General features: G+C 35.4%; 1 pseudogene; it reads right to left on the bottom strand.

Annotated features, from left to right (window-relative positions):
- Positions 1–7,737: 7,737 nt before the first annotated feature.
- Positions 7,738–8,829, bottom strand: LOC105048151 (tetrahydroberberine oxidase-like; annotated as a pseudogene).
- Between the last annotated feature and the right edge of the window lie 1,789 nt (positions 8,830–10,618).

Here is a 10,618-nt window from a genome sequence, read left to right as displayed (position 1 = left end):
CCTTCACAAAGGGACGGGTTTGAGTTCCCCACGGCACCGATGACTAAGTAACTTCCTACCAACAAATGATATTGTTCACATTATTTCTAAACAAAATTTGCTACGATGCTTCAAACAGTACCCAAATTATTACGGAGGGAGGGACTTCAGTCCCGTACTAGATAGTGAGCCAGGGATACCTCTCCTCCCTTTTAAGAGATACGTTTTGGGCCAAAAACCTAAAAGAACAAAATCACGAGGCCTGACTGCCAAGGACGAATCCGTTCAGTTAAAATATGATGCCAGAGCAGATAATATTTTTTATTTAAAAAAAAAAATTAGATCCAATCTCATGAGACTAAGACTATTTCTACCATAATATTAATGATCCATATAGATCCTCCCAATAGGCAATATATCATCGATAAAGATCTGACTGTTGAGATTGAATCAGTCCGATTTAAACATCAATTTTCTGACGGAGGAGGCTATTATTGCAGGAGGAGGAACTTTAGTCCTATATCGGATAGTGAGTCAGAAATCATGAGTGCGTATCGGAGAGGCAATAGCGTGGAAAAACCATAGATCGTCTGGATGGGGGATGTAGAGTAGCGGTGAGTGCCACCAGAGGAATCGTGGATGAGAGGGTGGTGCCCGCAAGCAAGCAGATAGGTGCCCGAAGGGGAGGGTTGAGGTGTGGGGGCAGGGAGAAGCTGCAGGAGTTGGGGGGTGGAAGATGAGCCATAGATGACAGGGTTGGGGGTGGGGGGCGGCACAAGCATTGGAGGGATGGGGGTACGGAAGACTGTCCGGGGGTTTGGGGGATGTTACTGTAGAGAACATGCGGGGGGGGGGGGTTTGTGGGGGGGCGGCACAAGAGCCGTTGAGGGGGAGAGGGGAGGAAGATCGGCAGGAGGTGGCATGTGTGCTTGGGGGATGGGGGGTGGAAAGACCATGGGGGCGCACGGCTCGAGCACTGGTGAGGAGAGAAGACCGCCAAGGGGGTGTGGTATAAGCACCAAAGGGAGGGCAGGGGCAAAAAGATGGGGGGGGTGGTTGGTGCCGGAGGGGTGCTTGGGTAGGGAGAAGCGGAAAGGGACGTAGAAGAGCTGCAAGGAAGAAAGAAAAGAAAATAATCATAAAATATTATTTTTTAAAAAAATAAAATATATAAAAATAATAATATATAATACTATAAATATTATAAAGGAGCATCGTAGTAAAATTTTTCAAAAAATATTTTAATATTTATTTTAAATTTTATTTTAATAATATTTATTGATTTAAATAGCTATTACAATGATAAGTATGTTTGATCCAGCATTTTTGACGCATCAAATTTTTTTTTTTAAACCATAAAAAGTTAAGTCGAACTATAAATACTCCTAGAATATAAAATAAAGCTTATGTTGGTGATCATAAGATCCCTCGGCTTCATCAGAAGATGATAGCTCCAAATTATACTTGTTGGATATTCCATAATCAATTTAACAACCAAAATATGAATCGATTGGTCTTTTTACATTATCACAGCCTCTTGGGGAATAAGCAGCAACATGTAATATGATACAACAAGCCTTCGTTGAAGTGGATTCCACAACTTGCTCGATCTACTTCGTCATCATAGCTAAGATCCCCCCTTCCATCCACACATCAAATAGACTTGGCAGCCTTTTGTAATGGAAAAGTTATCGGCATGATGTTTAGTCCCACTTGTTTCAAAACACCTTTGCTTGAGTGGCAGGTGGTAATATAAGGTTATGTGCAGCATCAATTCTATTTTCAGTATACAAAATCAAATTACCATAGAAGGCTAAAGTTCAGACTCCCAGACAGCAAACTTTGATCTACAAAGACAATTTATCAGTTCTGACTTTGGTTTAATGTTGCTAAGAAGTTCCATTGACATCTTTTTTTGTTTTATGGTGCAGCCACGTTGGCTTAGTATCCTTAACTTTAAGATGTATAGTGTTGGGTTAGATCCTTGTCGTGTGGCCAACTAACCTTCTTCCTTATCTTTCGACAGAGTAATCCTTATCCTAGTCGACATACGACCGATTAAGATTGGTGGGACTTGACCACCGATTGAGGACAATGGACCTAACCAAGTTGATATCTAACTGATTTGGTTCGACATATAATCTATAACTAGCTGGTGATATTTAGCATCTAGCTGATTATTTTTTTGGAGCCATGCTGACTACTTCCTCGAGACTATACCAACTATCTGAATCGATGACGGTTATTCGATATGGACATTTACTACATACGAACGTATAGCATAATTGACGCCTATTACTTGACCGATTACTCGGCTTTAACAATAATTAATGGGGTAACCATCCACTAAATGCTATAACTCTCATGTCCCAAACATTTAAAAATAAGAGTTATACAATAACAGCACCATCTATCCTATAAATATCGGTAAGTAATGGGGGACTTGATAAGATTTCTTATTAGAAACTTTCATTCTTGTTTTTGACTCCTTTTGGCTGTTCCTTTTTTCCGGCTAATTTAAATATCGGAGGATCCATCGGATAATTTTGGATAAATAAATTTATTTTACAAATTTTTTATTATTTATCGTTCAAATGCAACAACTCGACTTCCGACCAATCATCCCGTCAGTGATGGATTGCAATATATAGTATATTAAACTAACATAAAATTGAATCGTTTATAACACTGCAAGATAGATGACACTATGAAACTCTCGTTACAAAAGAGCACATTTTTTTGTTTGCATTAGACATTTCAGAAGATACGTTTCACTCACCACGCCATGGTTTGCTGTACTTAGTAAGTTGGAAGAATTAACAATGCTGAGATATAATGCTTTCTTGTGAAATAGCATCAGCCTTGCTGAAAGCGCCGCATCCACCTACAGAGTCCTTTTCCTAAGTAATATAAAAAAAAAAAATTAATTATCAAAATAATTTAAGTTTGAATTTATTTATCGATTTGATACAAAAATGATAAAACATCATTTTGAATGACGTTTTATCATGCCACATCACCCCCCATTCCCCCCATTTTCCACGTAGACTAGGCATGAAAAAAAAAAAAATAGAAACGCCATTTGGTATGGCGTTTTTAAAAACACCATTCCAAACGGCATTTTTAAAAACATCATATCATTTGGCGCTTTTAATTATTCCTCCCAAAAGAAAAAAAATAAAAAAAAATGGTAAAAAAATTAAAATTAAAATTTTAAATTTATAAAAAAATAAAAATTATAATTTTGATAAAAATAAAAATTATCATTTCAAATTAGTATCCCCATTTCAAATTATCTTTAAAAAAACTAAAAAAAATAATTTAAAAAAAAATAAAAATATCATAAAAAAATATTGAAAAGAAATAGAAATTATAATTTAAAATGTTAAAAAAATAAAAATTTTAATTTTAATTCAAATAAAAATCATCATTTCAAATTACAATCTCCTTTTGAAATTAATTTTTTTTAAAAATATCATAAAAAAATTAAACAATTATTAAAAAAATAAGAAAAAAAAATAAAAATTATAATTTTAAATAAATTTTTAAAAATAAAAATTCAAAATTTAATTAAAATAAAAAATAAATTTAAATTATTTTCTTCATTTAAAATTAATTTTTTAAAAAAAATATGTAAAAAAATATCTAAAAAAATCTTAAAAATTTTAAAAAATAAAGAATACCATAAAAAAATGAGAAAGAAATCAAAAAAAATAAAAATTATAATTTTAAATATAAAAAAATAAAAATTTTAATTTTAATTCAAATAAAAATCATCATTTCAAATTACTTTCTCCATTTCAAAATATATTTTTAAAAAAATATTTGAAAAAAATTATTGAAAAAAAATAAAAATATAATAAAAAAGAATTTAAAAGAAATATAAATTATAATTCTAAATTTTAAGAAAATAAAAGAATTATAATTTATATTTAAAATTTAGAATTATAATTTATATTTAGAATTATAATTTAGAATATAATTTAGAATATATTCAAAATTTAGAATTATAATTTATATTTAGAATTATATTTTTCTTAAAATTTAGAATTATAATTTATATTTCTTTTAAATTATTTTTTTATGATATTTTTATTTTTTTTCAACAATTTTTTTCAGATATTTTTTTAAAAAGATATTTTGAAATGGAGAAAGTAATTTGAAATGATGGTTTTTATTTGAATTAAAATAAAAAATTTTATTTTTTATATTTAAAATTATAATTTTTATTTTTTTATGATTTTTTTCTTTTTTTTATGGTATTCTTTATTTTTTAAAATTTTTAAGATTTTTTTGATATTTTTTTACATATTTTTTTTAAAAAATTAATTTTAAATGAAGAAAATAATTTAAGTTTATTTTTTATTTTAATTAAAATTTGAATTTTTATTTTTAAAAATTTATTCAAAATTATAATTTTTATTTTTTTTATTTTTTTAATATTTTTTTAATTTTTTTATGATATTTTTTTAAAAAATTAATTTTAAAAGAGATTGTAATTTGAAATGATGATTTTTATTTGAATTAAAATTAAAATTTTTATTTTCTTAACATTTTGAATTATAATTTCTATTTCTTTTCATTGCTTTTTAATGATATTTTAATTTTTTTTATAATTATTTTTATAATTTTTTTTAAAAAATAATTTGAAATGGGGATATTAATTTGAAATGATAATTTTATTTTTATCAAAATTTTAATTTTAATTTTTTTATAAATTTAAAATTTTAATTTTTTTACTATTTTTTTATTTTTTTTTTGAGAAAAATAATTAAAAGAGTCAAATGATATGATGTTTTTAAAAACGTCGTTTGAAATGGCGTTTTTAAAAATACCGTACCAAATGATGTTTTTATTTTTTTTTTTTCTCATCTAGTCCACGTGAAAAATAGAGAAGAATGGGAGGTGACATGGCATGATAAAATATCATTTAAAATAATGTTTTATTATTTTTACATCAAATTAATAAATAAATTTAAATTTAAATTATTTTGATAATTAATTTTTTTTTATATTATTTAAGAAAAAGACTCTCCACCTACAGCTCCGGCGGCAGTTTAATTTTGTTGGGAACAGCTAATACTCTCGGTGGCACGCAAATGCTGGTCATATATGATCCGTGCAGACCTTGATTTGGTTGGAAAAGACCTTTTCGGAGAGTACTTGTCATATTAATTTTACAAAAAATCGCATCAAAGTCAGATCAGATATTTATTATAAATTCTGCCATTTTTGACTTTCCTGCAAATTGACCACTGTTGTTCATTAATCCATCATCCGTTAATGAACCTTTACTGATCGTACGCTTTAATTTGATAGCGAAATTTTATCAATTATAATAATTTTATCCGTTTGCATATTGTGATCAGTCCTGGCTAGTTGGCCAACTCGGTAAGGTACAATTTTAAATACTGGTCCTACATGAGACGTACAGAACTTGCTTTGCTTTGAAAAGACCTTTTAAGAGAGCATTTGTTATATTAATTTTACAAAATATCACATCAAAGGCAGCTCAGACATTTATTGTAAATTCTGCCGTTTTTTACTTTGCTGCAAATTGACAACTGGTGTTGATGAATCCATCATTCGTTAATGAACCTTTATTGATTGTACTCTTTTATTCGACAGCAAATTTAATCAATTATAATAATTTATCCGTTTGCATATTATGATTAGTCCATGGCTAATTGGCCAAATCGGCAAGGCAAAAGAATTGTAAGAACCCTACAATGCAGGTCTTTTTTTTTTTTTTTTGGTAGAATACAATGCAGGTCAATTAACATATGCTTGGATAACTACATCCATACCAACTGGTATCAAAATAAATTGGATCTACACTTGGCAAATGTGACAAAATAAATGCACAGACATGGCCAATCAATGAAAGTATTCTCCAGGCAAGTAATATTAGATCAAATATCAGCTGGAGCTGATAGCATAAGTGGAAAATCCAATTTGATAATGACAATGAGTTCGAGGACAAGGCAGCATGCCATGCGGCTACTTGTTTGTGACTGGAGACAATCTCAACGTGTTATCAGAAGCGATGGTATCGAAGGATTTCATGAATCACAATGCCTTGTCCTACCTGTGATAGCTGTGATGCTATGGTTCACAGAGCAGTTCGATGGCCTTGCATGCAGCCAGCATGCAAAGAATTAGCATCTTGTATTCGATCGATTGTCGGAATCATCAACTCCTTTGAAACGAACCTCTTCATCACCTCACTCCTCGACTTCTTTGCAAAAAGAGGTGGCATGCTCGCCTAATTTCTGAAATAAATCATTGGATCGTACGTTTTCCCACGGCAATAGCCAGACTCACGAAGTTAAATGTACTCCCTACCCCAGACCAAGCCTTCGAATAGTATATGATCTTTTTTTTCGCTTGCCTACGTCAGGATCCCTGAAATTTAGATAGGTAATGCCAGGATGCTTCGACACGCAAGGTCTCGTGAATCGATACGACCTCCTAATCCAACTCAAGTGCCGTCGGGATGCCCCAACCTCATTATCTTGGTATTGGATATTATACAAATTGCCCCTGCCTATGTGGATGCGGAGTCTTTTGACTCTAACGTCTCAATCGGCCTCCCACCGAGGATTAAGTGTGTGGATCCGGTACTTTCCTCCAAAATCCTTCAAAAAAATCTCCTATCGAAAAAAATACTTCGTGTACCATATGTAATATAAAAAATTTAATATAAGACATACTATTTTATATAATTGATCCACGTAACCATCATTTCGAATACATATTTAACATTCGTAATTCTATTTTTTTATTTAAAAATTTTTAATAATAAAAATATTTTTATTCTTTGAAAAAAATTATAGGACCTTATGTTCATATTATAACATTCTGCATGTAGAAAATTATAATTTTGACGTAGGATGTCATAATTTTTTATAAAGAACAGAGACATTTTCGTCATTCAAAATTTTTAAACAAAAAAAATAGAACTGCAGACATTAAATGTGCGTTAAAAATTGGTTGGATAAAAATACTCCTTCTATGTTATGAATCTTATGGCATATTATGACATTCTGGACCGTATTATGATATCTTGCATGTAGAAAATCATAATTTAAAAAAGGATGTCATAATATATCACAAGATGTCATAATTTTCTGAGCCATATTATGACATCCTGCGTGCAGGAAGTCATAATATGCTATAAGATGTTATAATTTTTTTTTCAAAGAGCAGGAATATTTTCATCATTCAAAATTTTTAAAAGAAAAAATGGAACTGCGAGTATTAAATATACATTGGGAAGCGATGGCTACATAGACAAATTATATAAAGTGATATGCTTCACGTCGGATTTTCTAAACCACCGGCGGTACACAAAGAATTTCTCCTCCTCCCACTACCCACTCACTAGGATGGACTTTTTTGTTGGTTTTGGAGGAAAATTTAAAATTCAAAATTAACCAAATCTCTAACTTTGATGAAGTTTAGTTCCATATTGAAAAAAAAAATGTGGAAAGAGATTTATTTTAAAGACCTTCTCTTGGGCCTATTAATAAGTGTGTGCTGGTCAAGATGGGCACGCAGGCGGCGCTTATGTCTACATCTTACATCTGAATGTTGTGTCCTTAGGAGAGGTCTCCTATTGCACGTCTCCAATTCATAAGCTTTAAATTGATTTAATATCAATTTTATATTTATTTAAATTAATTTAATATTAATATTTATTTGTTAGTTTAATTAGATTGCAATTGATTCTTATAGGAAATAAGATTCCTAACACTTTTAACAGTCAGATTTGATCTTTTTGAACATCCTAAGTTTGAAACTCCTGTCCGTCTCTTTCTTTACGATGAAATTACTGGTTGGATCAGATCCACTGATAAAATATAGAAAAAACTGAATCTAGCTCAACTCTCTGCAGTCCTTGCTCTCAAAACCCAGCTATGGGAATCTCTTTCCTACATGTTGCTGTACCTCATCACACCCCCACCAAGAAACAAGGATTTGAATATGAATATAGCCTCTTTCCAGAGTGTATTCAGTTATAGAAATACGTCCTAACCGAGCTTGGCGTGCATTGTACTGCCATTTGTTCACAGGCTTTATTGCTCCTTGCTCCAAGCTGGCTCCTTCCCCCAATCTGGCAGCCCAGAAGTGACCCTCGCCCATGGACTCCCCGTCCAAGAGCCTCCCATGAGCATCAAATAACTTAGCATCCAAGACATTATCTGCGGCGAGACTATATTTCCTTAATGGTCCTGTCATCGCGCCTCCGCTACAGTAACCGCCGAAACCAAGTGTAGGGCAGCGGCCAGCTAGGAAGCCATGGGTTCCACTCTTCTCTGCAATCTTACAAGAGTTCACCAAGAGTGGGGCCGGCCCAGACCCAAGCCAAGTTATTATCGACATCGGTGCTTATCGATCGAAGGCTCACGAGATCGACCAAAGAGAAGTGGCTGTCCTGGATGGAGCAACAAGACAGCCTTCGTAGTCGTGTCCATTGCTTCGAACCCCGATCGGCAGGCTACGTTTCCTGCAGTGGATGACTGATGCTTGGATTTGGGATTCGTCGGTGGGTGCGATGATGAGGAAGGGCTTCGCGGTGGCCAGGGAGGTGAAGGTGAGCTCCAGGATGGAGGATTGGAGAACGGAGGAGTATGACGATGTGTTTGGGAGGCATGTTAGTTGGGAACATTGGTGGAGGATGGGTTGTGGAGAGAGAGGCAATGGAGGTCGCTTTCATTACTTGAAGAGGCTGATAAGATTGTGAAGCTTAGACAGAAAGAGACATTGTGAGATATTTGTAGCTTGATGCCACCTAAGTATTCTGCACCTTTTTTGTGAAGGTAGTTCAAAGCTGTTTATTTTTGACATCTATTAAGATCTGACACCTTCAGATTCGGTCCATATTGAGCCCACAGCGAAGTCCACGACGATGAACGAAGTCAAACAAATTCAAGATCACCTTAAACAGAGTACGGATGATGGAGATACGTTCGATTAAATTGGTACGAAGTTCGAAGCGATGGAGGACTAGCAGCAGGCCGACGGAGCGGCAGTGGCACGGCAACTCGCGGCCCAGGCACGGCAGCGCGCGGTCCGACCGCGGGAGCACAAAGCACGTCCCAGGCCCGAGCGCGAGCGGGCAGCCCAAGCCCGGGAGCACGCACACGGGGCACGGCCCAAGCCCAAGCGCTCGAGCGCGGGCACGGCCTAGGCCCACGCGCACGCGTATGCAGGAGCAGCCCGCGGGTATCCCGGTCCACTGTGGATCGGACGGTGCATGGGCTAGTATGTGGACCGAGGGGACATTTCCCCTCGATTTCTCACGGTCTACCGTGGATCGAGAGACATTTCCTACTCGATTCTCGCGGTCTACAGCTTATTTCATGGATCGGATCGCGATCCGATAGTCTTGGGCACTGTCGATCGCGATCCAAGGGTCTAGGGAGGTTTTTTGGGCACTGTTAGGAGACCTATTCCTATTGTATCACGGATTTAAGCCTTTATAAGACTCTGTTCCTTGATAGAGAGTGCCGTGTGGTGATTTCATTCAGCAGAACACCTGAGAACACCCAAGAACGAGGCAACACGGTGTCGAAAGGAGCAGGAGCAAAATTTTTGGACAGCGGATAGCGGTCGCTTTAGGGGTTTAGGGGGGTCTTTCTAGAGGGAAAGCTTTTGAGAGGAAGAATTTTCTGTGAGGTAGAGATTGGGTGTACGAGGATTGAGAGTGATCTCCTCTTATAATTTTTTCTCTTTTCTCATAGTAAAGTTTGCATGCCCTATGGAGGCAAGTCTTTTTTTGACTGATCCACATATTTGATTATTTTTTGTTTTATTTCTTCTTTCTTCCTGCTGTGACACGCAGTATCGAAAAGATCCTGAGAGGTGGTGTCCTGACCAGATATCCACCAACAAGTGGTATCAGAGTGAGGCGATATCAGGATGCAGATTGCAGCGGTGGTAAGCAAGATTGAAGATGGAGAAGACATGATCAATCAAGATGAAGATCAACAAGTTTGATGGAAAGAGCAATTTTTTCTTGTGGCAGGTAAGGATAAAGGACATGCTCATCTAGCAAGGATTGATCGATGCTCTCTTATGCGAGGAGAAGCCGATCACCATAGAGGTGCAAGATTGGAGACGGCTACAGTTGCAAGCAGTGAGTATCATCTGTATGTACCTAGCGGATGAGGTGATGATCTATGTGCTTAGTGAGACTTTTCCGACGGTGCTGTGGTCGAAGCTCGAGGAGTTGTACATGATGAAATCTCTCACCAACACTCTCTTCCTTTGGAGGTAGTTCTACCAACTGCAGATAACTGAGGGACAGAGTGTGCAGAAGCATCTCAGTCACTTTCAAAAGATCCTCACCGACTTCCTCAATGTTGGCAAAAATGTTGAGGAGAAGACCAGAGCGCTGGCCTTGCTAGCATCGCTTCCCCCTTTGTATGAGTCTTTGGTGACTGCTCTTCTAATGAGAAAGAGCACCATCAAGATGGACGAGATCACTGTGGCGATTCTCTAGGATGAGATTCTCAGAAGAAAAAATCCAGCTTCGAACTCAAGTGGTAGTTGTTTAGCTTTGGTGGTTTCTGAAGGAGCAGGAGGTGGTAGACGGAGCAACAGAAGATCGTGACGAGGGCAGTCTAAGTCCAGG

The sequence above is a fragment of the Elaeis guineensis genome, chromosome 7, assembly GCF_000442705.2.
Source record: "Elaeis guineensis isolate ETL-2024a chromosome 7, EG11, whole genome shotgun sequence".
Lineage (NCBI taxonomy): Eukaryota > Viridiplantae > Streptophyta > Magnoliopsida > Arecales > Arecaceae > Elaeis > Elaeis guineensis.
The sequence above is the reverse complement of the archived record's forward strand: the minus strand, read 5'-3'. Positions and strand labels throughout refer to the sequence as shown.